Source organism: Micromys minutus (assembly GCF_963924665.1).
Source record: "Micromys minutus genome assembly, chromosome: 18".
Lineage (NCBI taxonomy): Eukaryota > Metazoa > Chordata > Mammalia > Rodentia > Muridae > Micromys > Micromys minutus.
The window spans coordinates 49,306,094-49,323,759 of NC_137953.1; positions in this window are offsets into that span (position 1 = coordinate 49,306,094).

The window sequence follows — 17,666 nt, forward strand, 5'->3', positions numbered from 1 at the left end:
TCAAACAGGGCATGGGCCACTAAAGGCTGGGGTCGTTTTGGCAATTGCCTAAGTCAGCAGTGATATTTGATGTATCAATTGACTCTCCCTTTCACAAAATATTTATCTGTAGCACAATATGCAATTCGGTACCACTTTCCCTACAGCAGAACATCTTTCAAATTCTAAGCCAACCTTCTCATGAACTCACTGTTTTTAATACATGAGTAGTATATTCCATTGTGTGTATGAGCCATTTTCTGTATCCATTCCTCTGATGAAGGAAGGACATCAGGGTTCTTTCCAGCTTCTGCTATTATAAATAAGGCTGCTATGAACATGGTGGAGCATGTGCCCTTATTATATGTTGAAGCATCTTTTGGGTATATGCTCAGCAGTGGTATAGCTGGGTCCTCAGATAGAACTATATCCAATTTTCTGAGTAACCGCCAGACTGATTTCCAGAGTGGTTGTATCAACTTGCAATACCACCAACAGTGGAGGAGTGTTTCTCTTTCTCCCCATCCTCACCAGCATCTGCTGTCATCTGAGTTTTGATCTTAGCCATTCTGACTGGTGTGAGGTGGAATCTCAGGGTTATTTTGATTTGCATTTCCCTGATGAATAAGGATGTCCAGTTGAACATTTCTTTAGGTGCTTCTCAGCTATTCAATATTCCCCACGAGAATTCTTTGTTTAGCTCTGTACCCCATTTTTAATAGGATTATTTGACTCTCTGGAGTCTAACTTCTTGAGTTCTTTGTATATATTGGATATTAGCCCTCTATCAGATGTAGGATTGGTTAAAAAAAAATCTCAATCTTTTGGTTGCTGTTTTGTCCTATTAACAGTGTTCTTTGCCTTACAGAAGGTTTGTAGTTTTAAGAGGTCCCATTTGTCAATTCTTGATCTTAGAGCATAAGCCATTGGTGTTCTGTTCAAGAAAATTTCTCCTGTGCCTACTTGTTCTAAACTCTTCCCCAATCTCTCTTCTATTGGTTTCAGTGCATCTGGTTTTATGTGGAGGTCTTTGATGCACTTGGAATTGAGCTTTGTACATGGAGATAAGAATGGAATTCTTAGTTAAATGGATGGAACTAGAAGCTACCATCCTAAGTGAGGTAACCCAGTCACAAAAGAACACACAGGGATAAGCAGACACTAGTTCCCAAAGCTCAGAATATGGAGAAACAATTTATATACCTTATGAAAATCAAAAAGAAGGAAGGCTTTGGGGTGCCTGCAGGGCAAACAGCGAAGGCCTGAGGATTTAAAAGAAAGGCACAACTCCATTATTTGTGTTAACAGAAATGCTGCTTTACTCCAACTGGCTCTCTCTGAAACCCAGCTCTTAAGATATACACCTACAAAGGAAATATGCAAATTCCCTAGCTACGGGGTGGCAGCGACACCCCCTAGGGTGAGTCTGTAACCTGGGGCAGTAAAAACAACAGGAACACAGGTGTGGCTTAGCTTGTGACTGGGCCCATCTAAACTTGAATGGAGGGCGTGTCCTATTTCCAAAGTCTAGGCCCACTAGCAGGGCAGTTCAGTTTACCCTTAGCTGATGGGGGGTGGTCATGGCTCCCAACAGAAGGCCAGAAGGTGGATGCCTCAAGTCCTTTGAAGAAGGGAGTACAAAATACTCATGGGAGGAAATACAGGAACAAATTGAGTAGCAGGGATTGAAGAAAAATTTATTCAGAGGCTGCCTCACCTGAAGATTCATCCCATATGCAGCCACCAAACCCACAGACTATTGATGATGCCAAGAAGTGTTTAATGGCAGGAGCCTGATATGGATGTCACTTCAGAGGCTCTGCAAGAGCCTTACTGATACAAATGCTTGCAGTTAACCATCAGACTGATCACGGGAAGCCCAATGGAGGAGCTAGAGAAAGGACTGAAGGAGCTGAAAGGATCTGTAACTCTTGGGATTCTGTAAACCCCACTCCTCAGTTACCTGGCAATAGCTAGTTATGCTCCACCCCAGTGACCTGACACTATAGAAAGGGGCTGCTTGACCTCTCCTCTCTCTCTTGCCTCTTGTTCTTGCTCTCTCCCTTTACCCTTCCTCTTCCCCTTCCCTTCCCCCCTCTCTCCACGTGCTCATTGCCGGCCTCTACTCCTCTTCTCTCTCTCTCTGCCTCTACTACCCTCTTAACTCTCCCATGACTTGAATAAACTATTCTGTACTATACCGTCGTGTGGCTGGTCCCACAGGAAGAAGGGATTCCCAACATGGGCGTCCCCCCCAGGCCTTGCCGGACCTCCATGGGCCATATCCCTTCCCCGCCTCCCAACTCTCTTTATCCTTTTCCCAACATTGGTGCCAAAACCTGGGATGTCATCTTTTAACAACAGTAACCCCATGGGAAGAACATTATCAACCAACCAAACCCTCCAGAGCTCCCAGGGACTAAAACACCAACCATTGAGCACTCATAGAGAGACCCATGGCTCCAGGTGCATATGCAGCAGAGGATGGCATTGTCTGGCATCAGTGGGAGGAGGGGCCTTTGGTCCAGTGAAGGCTTGTTTTCCCAGTGTAGGGGAATGCCAAAGTGCTAAGGTGGATAGGATGGTGGTTGGGAGAAGGAGCATCTTCATGGAGTTGGGGAAAGAGGATAACATTTGAAATGTAAATACAGAGAATATCCAATAAAAAAACGATATAGAAAAGAAGACACCAACCTTCTCAAACTGTTGTTTCTGTAGCAACTACATTAGTGTCACATTCCTAACCCAGCACAATGCCCACATTTCCTGATGTAGACTCCATGGGGGTGGGGGGGAAGCACTTTCTTTGCTCCTCCCCAAGAAACTCTTTGTGTATCCGACTTCAGTTATGTGACTAGGCCCCACTTATGGTTCTAGTTCTCACCATTGCACCCTATCTGCAAATGCTTATGCAAGTTTTGAACACTTCAATGCTCTTCATTTTAGAAAAAATATCTAAACTCCCACAAATGATAACTGTCTTAGTCAGGGTTTCTACTCCTGCACAAACATCCTGACCAAGAAGCAGGTTGGGGAGGAAAGGGTTTATTCAGCTTACACTTCCACATTGCTGTTCATCATCAGAGTCAGGACTGGAACTGAAGCAGGTCAGGAAGCAGGAGCTGATGCAGAGGCCATGGAGGGATGTTACTTACTGGCTTGCTCCCCCTGGCTTGCTCAGCCTGCTTTCTTATAGAACCCAGGTCTACCAGCCCAGGGATGGCACCACCCATAGTGGACCCTTCTACCCTTAATCACTAGTTGAGAAAATGCCTTACAGCTGGATCTCATGGAGGCATTTCCTCAAATGAGGCTTCATTCTCTGTGATAACTCCAGCTTGTGTCAGGTTGACACGAAACCAGCCAGTACAATAACATTTTGGCCTCCAGTGGATACATTTCCTTCTTTGACACAGAATCTCATATAATCTAAGCTTCAGACTCACTATGGCACTCAGGCTGGCTGTTCTCATTGGCTTTTAGTTGCTGTGATAACACACTGGCCAGTGTGGGAGGGAAGGGTTTATTTCACCCCAAAGGCGACAGTCCATAGTTAAAGAAAGCCAAGGCGAGAGCCGAGGAAGCAGAAATCATGAAGAAAATATGCTTGCTTGTTTGTCTTCTATCTTGCTTAGCAGCTTTCTTAGATGGCCCAGACATGGACCTGTTGGGAGTTATGCCCAACCCCCATCTGCTAAGGGTTAGCTGCACTGTCTGCTTGTCTGCCTAGAATTTGGGAAAACATACCTTCCTTTGTAATATTAATGCCCAATCACAAGCCTACTCAACACCTGTTCCTGTTCCTGCTTTTGGCTGGCTCTGGACATAGACTTCACCTCAGGGGGTGAGGCTTCCACCCAGCAGCTAGGGAATTTGCATACTGCCTTTGTAACTGCTTTTCCAAGTGTACACACTGGAGAGCTTGAGTCAGTGCAGTTCAGTTGGAGTTGGAGATGGAGTAAAGCATTTCTGGTAACACGAATAATTGAGTTGTGTCTTTTTTTCAAACCCTCAGGCCTTCGCCCAATTTGGAGTAGCTGTTTGTAGTGCGGGCACCAAAAATGGAGGTCCTCACTGAGATCTGGGAAGAAGGAATGTCCTGAAGGCTTCGCCCCATGGAAGAAGCTGCCCAGCAAGTAAGGAGATTGGGGTGGAATGGAATTGGGATCCACAGTTGGTGAATCAACTAGTGGCTTGTGCTTAAGCAAAAGGCGTAAAAGAGGTAACGGTAAAATGTTTGTGTGTGTGCTGTGCTAAAGATTTAGAGGAACGAAGATATTTCTCATAGGTGTTTCTAAGTCTTTGTAAACAGATTAGAGGTAGTTTAATTGGAGAAGAGAGAAAGAAAATTGGTCTCAGAAAAACAGTCCTCTCCCTTGTCTGGGATGGTATGGCGAAAGAGAAGGAAAAAGAATGTAAACTGTTCCTGAGTTCTTCTAGGGGGGGTGGGAGCTCAGGAGAAGTCCTGACTCTGCCTCCAACTGGAGAAATGTCTAGTTCTGGTTCTGGGTCCCTTAGGAAGGATATCAGAGTCCCCTTGACACATCTCTTCTCTCTCGTGTGTTGTTGTTTCTTGACGCCAAGCTGTCCATGTGTGTCAGTTTGTGTCTGTGTTTTCCTTGTCTGAATGTTGCTCATGTTTCATGTTCAAAAGAAAAATGGTTAAAACGTTGTCTGTTGATTGCTCACCTCTTGATTTAGTTTTAACTCGTGTCTAAAAGAGGAATAATAAAAAGTAAAAATAAAAAGCAGCCTTAAGAGCCCTGCACCCGAAGTTAGCTCAGCTGGAGACCTGGGTGCACAGGCCTCTTGTAAAGGTGCCAGCTTTGAGCTCACGGCTGTTTTTCCTAGAAAAACCTCTGACTGTGTTTACTGAGCTCAGCAGGTGACAAGGTGCTCATTTCTTGAAATTACAACTAGAAAAAGTGAGAAATTTATCTGGTTTAATAAGATGTGTGGCCACTTCATGTTTGCTTTTGACTGGTTTTAAAAGGTCTAAATATGCTTTGCATGTCTTGGTTGTAGATTAATAGCTTATAAACAATTGGGTGTGATTTGCAACATTGGAAACTAAAGTTTGTTTAAAACTAGTAACTTGGTCGGAGTTATCCTAGACAACAAGAAGTAGCCTAAGCCAACCTAGCGAAACAGTTTTCTATGGATACCCCAAGCTTAGGATAATATTTTATGTAATTCTTGTTCTAGAAAACAGATTTAAAAGATATGATTTGAAATAATGAGGTATTAAAAGCTGCTTCATTGTGCATTCATATATAAGAACTCGCAGCCAAACTTTGTGGAGTGAAAGTGGTGAACTTGGTATTGATTTTATAAAGAATAGATCATTTGCACTGTTAAAAAGTTGATTTTGCTTTTCTAAAATTGTGGTTATGCTCTAATGTTACAAAAGAAACTTAAAAATTATGATAAAACTGCTGGTGTTCTATGGACTTCAGTTTGCAATTTGATTACAGGCTCAGGATTTTAACTCCCATATTTGTAATTAGAGAAAAACATCAGACAGGTAGAGATTGTTGCAGCTTTGAGAAGGGTTGATGAGTCTGTGGAACTTGTAGGAACATTACAGCCTGGCTTACCGCTTCAGCTGTCAGCTGTCATTCCAAAAAATCTTCATAGATTTAAATGATTGTTTTTATACTATTCCTTTGCATCCTCATGATTACAAAGAGTTTGCATTTGGCGTGTCTGTTTGTGGTTTTGAAGAGCCCTTGAGGCAATGGGTATCACTGAAAAGTTTTGCCTCAGGGAATGGCTGATGGTCTTTTATTATTTTGCTGCTGCCTTGATGGCAGAAAGTCTTAAAATCCTCAATGTCTACTGTTGTAGATGCTTTGTTAGCTAAAGTTTTTGCTGTTGCAATGAGCTTTATAATTATTATTTTAGAAAATTGAAATATTTATTTGAATATTAACACCTTTTCAGGCTGTCGACTTGCAACTGCTTTAACTGGAGAAGCAACTAAAAGTGTGTAGCTTCTGGACAATTGTGTTCTTAAAAGTAATGTTGATCGGGTATAGAGGGAGTGTTGATTCCCTAATTGGTTCTTGAGTGTGTCAATAAAGAAGGTAGAAATCAATTGCTGGAGAAAAGGAAAAGAGTTGGACTTCCAGGTCCCAAGAGGAGGAAGAGGAGAAGGGACACAGGGAAAGAGGAAGCTTTTGGCCCGGTTTTAGACTGAGAGGAATGCAACAAGCATTTAAAATCTTGGGAGGCTGGAAATGGCAGTCTCCACCACCCACAGATGGTTGAAACAGGCGAGCTGGTAAGGTTAGGGCAGGAAATTCTTCACCCAGCATTTATGTTATCTGGCAAGCTTTAAAATAATAAAGTGGTCTAGTGTTCTTCTTCCATGAAGCTAAGGTCCCTATTTTAGTCTCTATTTATATTTCAGTGGTTATGAAATATAACCCCTCCTCAATGTAAAATATTAGTTCCCATAGTCTCTGTAGGGCTGGTTTGATGGGCATCTATTCTTTCAGTCTGTTTGCCACACGGTAACAGTTTTCTCCTTATCCTTCAGCTATGACAGGTAGTTTTTCTAGATGCTATAGTTTAGTCCTGGAATGCATTGTTCCAGGTTCTCCTAGCTTTGAAATTTTTCATTGAGATATCAGCTGCTATTGTGCTGTGGTTTTCTTAATATTTGACTTGTGAGGTTTTTTTTCTTGTAGATTTAAGTGTTCTTTCTTTGTTCTGTATATTTAGTGTTTTAACTATAATGCACCACAGGGAGTGTCTTTTCTGGTCATGTCTACTTGGGGTTCTGTATGCTTCTTGTATTTGTATGGTGTGACTTTTCTTATTTTAAGAATTTTTTTTTTCCTATGATCTTTGTTGATGATGTTGTCTGAACTGTTGACCTGGGATTCTTCTCCTTCATCTGTGCCTATAATTTGAAGATTTGATCTTTTCATGGTGCTGCATAATTCTCATGTTTTGTTTATATTCAGCTATATATTTGTGGGTTTTTTGGGTACCAAATGGTTTTTGCTGTTTGTGTCTTTACATTTCTTGTATTCTGTGATCACATTTATGATCTTTCAAATCCTGTGACTTGGGGATCATGTAGGTGATTCTCATTGGAGACCATTTTATATGACTAGTGGATTAGGAGCAGAGGACCATGCTGTCTTGTCCTTTCATATTGTCTCTGCTTCTGTGATGCATTCTGGGATGTGGACTTCTTTCCTTGAGTTTGTAACTGATGTGGGATTCGAAGTTGCTTCAGGGCTAATGCAGGAGCTGACACAGAAGCTACATGACCGTATCTAGGCTTGGAAGTATTGAATGGGTCTAGGCAGACCCATGGGGGAAGCTAGCATACAAGCTGCACATCGGGAGGGTGATCTGGTGTGGGGATGGCATGGACAGGTTTGAGAGACTCCTCAGGAAACTCTGGGCAAACTGTGATTCGAGCTAGGCCTGGGAGTATGCCTCTAGTTTTTGAGGGCTTTGATCATTACAGAATGTTGAACCTTAACAAAAGTCTTGTCTGCAACTTTTGACATGGTCATATAATTTCTGTAATTCATAAGTCTATTCTATTCGCACTATGCATTTTATTAATTGATTTACATATATTGCATCTCTCATAGATTACAGATCGCTGCATCATTGGAATGAAGCCAATTTGATTATAGTGAATCATCCTTGAGAAGCCTGGTCTATAGTTGTGTTTGCTTGTGCATGTGTGTGTGAACATGCACGTGCAGGTGTGTAATACCAGTCCCATAAAATATTGGTAGTTTTGTTTTGTTGTTTTGTTTTTATAGACTCATTTGAAATGCATGTTTCATTTGTTTGTCTGAGGTCTGAAAGGATTCAGCAGTGAATTTATCTGGGCCTAGACTGTTTTAGTTAAGGGGGGTGTATTTTTGCTTTGTTTTTGATTTCTGCTTCAATCTCTTTCCTTGTTAGAAACCCATTAAATTATCTATTAAATTGTTTAATTTTGATAGCTTATACACATTTCAAAATTCATTTATTTCTTTTAGAATTTTTTTCCAGCCTCTGAAACTGTAAGCCAGTTCCAATTAAATGTTTTTCTTTATAAGAGTTGCCTCGGAGTGATAATTTAATAGAACAAGGGGGTGGGGTATGTTCCAGCACCTGCAAACAGCAGAACTTAGCAGCTTTGTCTATGTTTCTCTGGCTTCATATTCAAGAAGAGAAGGAGACACTGGGACAATTGATGCTAGTTAGCTGCACTTCGTGCTGCAGCTGAACTTGCTAATGTGTCAGAATCACCCAGGTGGTACTGGTTTTGAAGGCCTGAAGGCATCATGAAGAACAGCTGAGGCTTGTGACTGTGAGAGGCCATGGAAGGCCATTGGTGAAAGCACAGCCTCAGTTGTAGTTGACAATCCAGGCTTAAAGGAGTCATGCAATGGATTTGAGGCTGGCACCATGAAGTGAATCTATGAGAGACTATTGGTGATGAAATTGCAATGAAAGACCCCTGTGTACTAGAGATGCCAGTACCATGGGATGATCACCAAGAACAGCAGAAAAGGTGGAGTGGATCAACCTGAGCTTAGAGTGCTACAGAGGGCAGAGCTGGAGAAGTGAAGCCAGCTCTTTGGAGGAGCCCAGAAGATCATGTGTGGATCCCAGACATTGAAACAAGAGGCTGTAACATTTAAGCTGCCTTAGAGACCCAAAAATGTTAAAGATGCCAGAGCCATGTGATACCTGCCAAGGAACTGCTAACAGGAGTAGAACCAGCTCAGGAGAAAGAAGTTTGTTCCAGTCAACAAAGATGAAAAAGGATTGAAGATCTGAAGACTGATTTAACATCAGACATAGAGATGCAGAATTTGGAGTTTGCCCAGCTGGTGGCTTGTTTTAATTCGGGGACTGCAGTTAAGTGATTGGATAAATCTGGAAAGAGACTTTGAACTTTTAGCTGCTATAGACTATGGGGACCTTGGAAGTTGCACTAAATGTACTTTTTATTATGCTATGTTTAGGTATGGCCCCCATAGAATCATGTGTTGAACAAGCCTATGGGGGCCAGGGAGTGGAATGTGATGGTTTGCATATGCTGGGCCCAGGGAGTGGCACTAGTAGAAGGTGTGGCCTTGTTGGAGGAAGTGTGTCACTCTGGGGCTGGGCTTGGAGACCCTCCTCCTAGCTGCCTGAGGATGTTTAGTCTGTTCCCTGCTTCCTTCAGATGAAGATGTAGAACTCTCAGCTCCTCCTGCACCATGCCTGCCTGGATGCTGCCATGTTCCCACCTTGATGACACTGGGCTGAACCTCTGAGCCTGTGAGCCAGCCCCAATTAAATGTTGTCATTGGTCATGGTGTCCATTCACAGCAATAAAACCCTAACTAAGACAAAAAAAAAAAAAAAAACAAAACAAACAACAAATAACGAGTTGTTTTGGTCATGATGTCTCCTCACAGCAATGGAAACCCTAAGACGAGGAACTTGTAAACACTGCTGATGGGAATGGAAACTACTTTAACCACTGTGAAAAGCAGGACAGATACTCCTCCAAAAATGTAGCAACAGAACAACCTCATGATCCATTCTGCTCCTCTGGGGTACACACTTAAAACTAAATGAGCAAATCAAGGAGATACTTGACATCTATGTGTATGACAACACTATTTATCACATCCAAGATATGCCATCAACCTAGTTTTCCACCAGTGTATAAACAGCTAAATAAAATATGGTGTCTATACCCAGTAGGCTCTCATATAGTCATTCATATAGTCATAAAGGAGGATGAAACTGTGACGTTTTCAGGAAAATTGGTGGATCAGCAGATCATTCTATAAAATAAAAATGTCAAACTCAGAAGGAAAAAATAATCTTATTTTTTTCTCATATGCAAATTTGGGATCTCCCATCTGTTTGTCTTCCATTTATCTGTCCACCGTCTATCTGTCTCCCTTCTATCTAACATCTATATTGGGTAGGAGGCAGGAAGAGACCCAAAGAGAGAGCAGGAAGAGGGGAGGGACAAAGGAGAGAGAGCAGGAAGAGGGGAGGGGCAAAGGAGAGAGCAGGAAGAGGGGAGGGGCAAAGGAGAGAGAGCAGGAAGAGGGGAGGGGCAAAGGAGAGAGCAGGAAGAGGGGAGGGGCAAAGGAGAGAGCAGGAAGAGGGGAGGGGCAAAGGAGAGAGAGCAGGAAGAGGGGAGGGGCAAAGGAGATCGATAGGAAGGAATGAAAGAAAACTACCACAATTTTTCTAATATGTGGAATCTAGGTTTAAGTATATATTTGTGTGTGTCATAAAAGCAGAAGGAGAACTGTAAGGAGGAGGTGGGCAACTGAAGAAGGAGGACACAGCAGAAGGTGATGCTGAGCAAATATGACCCAAATATAATAAATACACGCATTTAAATGTCATGATTAATTCTCCTATTTTAATTTTTTTACTGATTCTCTGTGTATTTCGCATCATGTACCCCAATCATATTCACTTTCCAGTCCTGTATCTGCCTTCCACCCTGGTATCCCCCCTCACCAAGAGAAAATAATAACAGAAAGGTCTCACTGTGGAAGCTGCAGTATGTCACTGTGTGTCACAGTATGTCACAGTATGTCACAGTGTGTCGCAGTATGCCACTGTGTGTCGCAGTATGTCACGGTGTGTCACAGTATGTCACTGTGTGTCGCAGTATGTCACTGTGTGTCGCAGTATGCCACGGTGTGTCACAGTATGTCACGGTGTGTCGCAGTATGTCACGGTGTGTCGCAGTATGTCACTGTGTGTCGCAGTATGTCACAGTGTGTTACAGTATGTCACAGTGTGTCGCAGTATACTGTTTTGTCCAAACGGCTCACTTGCTAAGTTCACTGAGACAAGTCATTAGTCTGGTTCGAGGCCTCTGCCTTCTGCAATATCATCAATTCTGGAACCTCTCTGAGACTCCTCTCAGGTACCCTGATGTTTCCCTGAGGCAAGGAGATGTCTTCAGCAGCTCATGGGTTGGGTAGATGTTGGGATGGGCCAGCTCAAAGCCCAGCTGTCTCATACTGCCCAGGTAAGAAACCAGCTTTCCCGTGCCACACCGCCAGGGCTAGGTTTCTGACACCTGCCAGGCGGCTCTCCCGTACGAGCACCATCAGCTCTGTGCTGCCCTGGGGAGTGGGTAGGAACAGTTCTGTATCCATGCTACCAGGACAACTCTCCTCTCTTGCATGTTGTCCTGTTCACGTGCTGGTCAGTTCCTCACAGGGCTCAGGCATCAGTCTCAGGCCAGACTAGGGACATCTGCATGGCCTTTGGTGGTAAAAACAGGCCTTGGACACCGACACAGCCCCTGGTGGCAGCATGGTCCCCAATAGCACCATGGCTTCAGGTGGCAGCAGACCATGGAAGTCTGCATGGCCTTTGGTGGTAACTTGGACTATCCACTTGGCACAGACCTTGGCTACAACAGGCCCAGAACCCAGACATGTGGCCTTCAGTGACAGCCTGGGCAAGGATATCGTGACCTCAGACAGAAGCACAGGCCGCTCTGATCAGATCGGCCCAGCATCAGCACGGCCCCCAGATAGCAGCAAGGCCTCAGGCAGCACCCCAGACCACAGACATCCAAAAGGACTTCGGTTGCAGCATAAGCCACAAGCATCAACACATCCTGGCTGTGGTAGGGTCACAGACCCTTTGGTGACAGCCCAGTTCTAGATATCACCATGGCCTCAGACGGTTGTGCAGGTATTTTATATCCACCTCTCTACACCACCAGGTCTCAAGTTCCACCTCCCTCCACAGTGACTGAATCGCTGGGATTTGCTTTATCTCTCATCTCTCTGCCGTGTACTCCATCTTTCTCGTGTATCTGACACATATGTACTCATCGTCATGGTGCCTGACACATGGCCGGGGCAGGTGTTTGGATGTCCTTCCAGCCACCATGGACCTCGGGCTTTTTTAAAAATCTCCCTATTTTATATGATAGCCTAAATAAATAAATAAATAAATAATGGTAATTTGAAAGTTTTCCTGAGTATAATAATCCCTAATATTTGTGTGGTGTTTATAATAAGCATACTTGCTTACTATAATATTCTAGAATTATCAATGTCTACCAAGCTTACTTGAAACTGAAAATACATACCTCAAAAAAAACAAAACACTTGAGTTCAAAGGAACAAATAGCAGGTTTTTCCACCAAATTGTCCCAAACGAAGTCTTTCGAAATGGCATATCTATAACATGATAGTGTTGGCTGAAATGCATGCTGGAAAGAACTGAAGGGGGTTAAAAAGAGTTGGGCTTGCAATAGCATAAGCCAGAAGTTTCCAGAGAAGCAAACCCTGTATTTAGGCCTTGTATGATGGAGCTGAAGGATACATTCCTTCATTGAGAACAATCTGAAGACCCCCAGGACCCTACTTTTCCCCAGTAATAACAGAAACAGAGTATATTAGTGTCTTAGTCAGGGCTTCTATTCCTGCACAAACATCATGACCAAGAAGCAAGTTGGGGAGGAAAGGGTTTATTCAGCTTACACTTCCATATCTCTGTTCATCACCAAAGGAAGTCAGGACTGAAACTCAAGCAGGTCAGGAAGCAGGAGCTGATGCAGAGGCCATGGAGGGATGTTACTTACTGGCTTGCTTCCCCTGGCTTGCTCAGCCTGTTTTCTTATAGAACCCAGGTCTACCAGCCCAGGGATGGTACAACCCACAATGGGCTGGGCCCTCCCCCCTTGATCACTAGTTGAGAAAATGCCTTACAGCTGGATCTCATGGAGGTATTTCCCCAACTGAGGCTCCTTTCTCTGTGATAACTTTAGCTTGTGTCAAGTTGACACAAAACCAGCCAGTACAATTATTGTGTCCACTAAGGGTCAAAATTGTCGTGGACACTTTTTCAACTTTCAAAGCCAGACGGTATAGACCAGATTTGTAGACATGCTTGTGTTCAGGTCATGCCAATCCAAACCCAACCTCAAATCCAATGCTATGCATTCAACCCTGTTGAAATATAAAGAGAATACCAGGCAGCAACGGCGTCTCTAAACCATTTTCCCCTTCTTCTTCCATTACAGCAAGGAGTTTCCCAGCTCCCTCCACGGCACACGCATCGCAGCTCAGCTCAGCTAGAGAAACTGACATTAGCGAACAAGTTTCCCCGAAACCCCGAGCAGATGCTTTTCCAGCCAGACAAAGGGAACTATCTAAAATTACACCAGGAGGGAGGTTGGAAAGTTGCAATCTGACAAATTATGAGCACAGTACCTGTTCTCGCTCAAGGAGGAAAAGCCTCTTTAGTTCAAGTTGTAGGAGATGGAATATAGAATTTGGGTGACTGTGTTTTCCAGCTTCTGGATTTAAAAGAAAAGTAGGAGGAAGGGAGAGGGAGGGAGGGAGAGACGGGAGGGGGGGTGAGCCCACAGACACAAGACCAAGCCCTTTAAACAGGTTTATTACAGAATAGGTACAGTAGAGGTCTGAGGGTTCAGGCTTGGCTAATATGTGACCTATACCACGTGACTGAAGCAGGAGAGAGGGTATTTTAACTCAGTGTCAGGGGTCACTCTATCTGGAGAGTGAAGTGGGGATTGGTTAATGTGTGACCTGCACCCATGTGGTGTGGTAGTAGTCAAGTTGTCTGCATTCTCCTCTGCTGGACTGGTGTCTCTAACACCTGGGTGACACTCATTTCCCGCGCCTGGCGGTCACGTCACAGCCACTGCTGTGTTTAGGATATGAGGTAAGTAACAATCTTAAAGCTAAGTGAACAAGCCACTTCTCAGGCACTCTGGCTAAGACATCATACAGAATCACACCCTGACCCTAAGCTTGGCCATGTGTCTAGGTCTAACAACTCCATCCATTTTCCAAGATGGGGATGTCCTTGGTCATGTCAAGATTTTCTGTCTTCCGAGTTCTCTTGCTGTGAGCTGTCGTAGAGGAAATGAAGTCATTATGATTTAAAGTTAGGACTTATTTCTTCATCTTAAGTTTCTTAAGATCTAAAGATTTTAAGAACAACTGTAATAATTAAATGCACTGTTTTGTGAGGGCGGCTTCTTTATCAACGAAGGGCTTCTCAGATTTGCCTTTCTCATGCTCCTTAGTGTTGTAATTGGGATTTTTCTTTGTCTTTTCCATTTCCTCCTCTACTCAGAGGATTAGTAAAGAAATATGAAAATTATCGAACATTCAAAGTGACATCATTGACTATTGACTTATTGTCTGAGCCATTCTCTCAGAATCTGACAGCAGATCATTTCCAGTAGGAATTAAGGAGGGAGGGCTGGGACGATGTCTCCGTGGATAAAGTGCTTGTCACCAGCCTGAGGACACAATGTCGAATCCCTAGGACCTATATAAATGTGTATATATATCCTAGCTCGCCTATGTAAATGGGAGTGAGCAGCAGATGACGTTCACAGGTCAGCTATACATATGGGAATGAATAACAGATCCTGTCGCAAATTAGGTAGAATATTAGAAATGACACCCATGGCCATCCTCTGACACCCACACATGCATGCTCCACAGGCACACACCACACATGCATGCTGCACAGGCACACCCACACATGCATGCTGCACAGGCACACCCACACATGCATGCTCCACAGGCACACACCACACATGCATGTTCCACAGGCACACCCACACATGCATGCTCCACAGGCACACACCAAACATGCATGCTGCACAGGCACACACCCACACATGCATGCTCCACAGGCACACACCACACATGCATGTTCCACAGGCACACCCACACATGCATGCTCCACAGGCACACACCAAACATGCATGCTGCACAGGCACACACCCACACATGCATGCTCCACAGGCACACACCAAACATGCATGCTGCACAGGCACACCCACACATGCATGCTCCACAGGCACACACCCACACATGCATGCTCCACAGGCACACACCCACACATGCATGCTCCACAGGCACACACCCACACATGCATGCTCCACAGGCACACCCACACATGCATGCTCCACAGGCACACACCCACACATGCATGCTCCACAGGCACACACCCACACATGCATGCTCCACAGGCACACACCCACACATGCATGCTCCACAGGCACACACCCACACATGCATGCTCCACAGGCACACACCCACACATGCATGCTCCACAGGCACACACCCACACATGCATGCTCCACAGGCACACACCCACACATGCATGCTCCACAGGCACACACCCACACATGCATGCTCCACAGGCACACACCCACACATGCATGCTCCACAGGCACACACTACACATGCATGCTCCACAGGCACACACCCACACATGCATGCTCCACAGGCACACACCAAACATGCATGCTGCACAGGCACACCCACACATGCATGCTCCACAGGCACACACCACACATGCTTGCTGCACAGGCACACCCACACATGCATGCTCCACAGGCACACACCAAACATGCATGCTGCACAGGCACACCCACACATGCATGCTCCACAGGCACACACCAAACATGCATGCTGCACAGGCACACCCACACATGCATGCTCCACAGGCACACACTACACTAGCACACACAAACATATGTGCACAAACACAAATATTTTTAGTTTTTATACTGGCAGAGAAAACTAGTTCTTTTTTATAAGACTTTATATTTCCAGAACATTTTTAACAGCTGCCTTCCCAGGATTCTTTATATTGTGGCCCCAAAATAAGGTTCAAAGGATCATAGTCTTGAGAAGGGGTGAGTTATGTTTACAGTAAGCAAATGCTTTTCTTTCTTTTTATATATTTATTATATATGGGTACAGTTAGCTGACTTCAGACACACCAGAAGAGGGCATCAGATCTCATTACAGATGATTGTGAGCCACCATGTGGTTGCTGGGATTTGAACTCAGGACCTCTGGAAGAGCAATCAGTGCTCTAACCACTGAGCCATCCCTCCAGCCCAGCTGACAGACTTACAGAGAGCGTGCTGTCCCACACCAGAGCGACAGAAACAGGCTGTGGACATAGCTCCCAATGTATTCTCCAGCAGCCCTGACGTGCACTAACCTTTTGGTCCCACTTCTCTATGGTTTTCCCTAATTCTGAGGTGTAGGGTTGTAAATGACGGTCTCAATGAAAACAAACTCAATCAGGAGAAATAAAGACACAGTGATGGCAGAGAGGCATTGCCCTGGTCACAGACGCCGCTCACACACTCCTGAGGATTATCAGTCTTCTCTTCACTCAGCCTCAGCATCTTGCAATTAGATCCTACTGTGTGAAAAAGGCTTAATATCGACCCAGGAGAACTCATAAGCCATCGTCTAACCTGACTCGAGGTTTTAGATAAAATTTCCCCAAGGAAGATGGCAGAACGCACATTTCATTCACAGCCTGTAAACGACACAAATGGTCGACTCCGTGTAAAGTACATGGGGCAGGACAGAGCGGAGTTCACTCCAGGTGAGCAAAAAGAGATCTAGTGAAGGTGCTGAAGGATCAGAGATCGACCAGGGAAAGACTGGGGATCCAGGGACCAGCAGCCCTGCAGATCCATTACCATCTGCCCTGGCTTATTTTATGTCAACTTGACAGTCACCAGAGAGAGGAGTCTCAAATGAGAAATGTCTCCATAATAACTGCCTGCAGGCAGACCTGTGCAGAGACTGATGGGAGGGGCTGAGCCCCTCTGAGATGAAGCTCTGGGTCCTAAATGAGAGCAGGCTGAGAAAGCCAGTAAGCAGCACCTCTCCGTAGCCTCTGCATCAGCTCCTGCCCTGTATGGTTCCTTCAGTGATGGACTACGATGTGAAAGTGTGAGCCAAATAAACTATTTCCTCCTCAACTTGTTTCTTCGGTCACAATGTCTCATTGCAGCAACAGAAACACTAACTAGAGCACATCTCTCTTAAAGAAGAGATGGGAAGGGGAAATGTCCCAGGAGAGCAAGTGGCCCAGTACAGGCAAGCTACTTTCATGGAAAGGACCCGGTATGGATGAGGGGGAAAATGTTCTAAGGTAACTCTGGAGTTCACAAAGTGGGCAGGAGCCAGCAAGGGAAGCTCAGGCGATAGGCTCACAGGGTGCTACTCCCTAGAACAAAGCAAAAGGAGCAAACTGCTGGGAAGAGAGGGCAGCTAGTGAAGAAAGGGTAATAATCACAAGCAGGACACGTTTGGACTCTGCTGAAGCTATTTCTTCCCTTAATGTCATTTTAATTACACCTTTATGTGTTCACTTGGAGAGAACAAGAGGGAAACGTGGCTGATGTGTGCATGTTGGAAACTTGCAAGGGTCATTTCTCCCCTACTGCCACATAGAGCCCAAGAGTCAAACTCAGGCTTGCTGGCAAATACCTTGCCCGCCAAGCTTGCTGGTGCATTACTTCCTTCACTATGAGAGGCAGTAGAAGGTTGAACACTGCCTTTAAGTTATTGAAGTAAATATTTACTGTTGCAGTGTCTTAGAAATGCTAATGATGTCTGTAACTATAACCAAATTAATTACAAGAATTATCGGACACTTTTAGAAATTTTGATTGAGCATGTCATTAGAACAATTTACGTCACCAAATGGTTTTAAAACATTGCTCTATTCTTCAGGAATGAATTATCGGAGGCATTAGCATGTTTTAATTAAAATATTTGAGTAGCACAATTATGTCAAAATTACACATTGTGATCTCTCTAATAGCTTTAGAAGTAATTTTAAGATATATTTGAAACCTTGCCCAGAGGGTT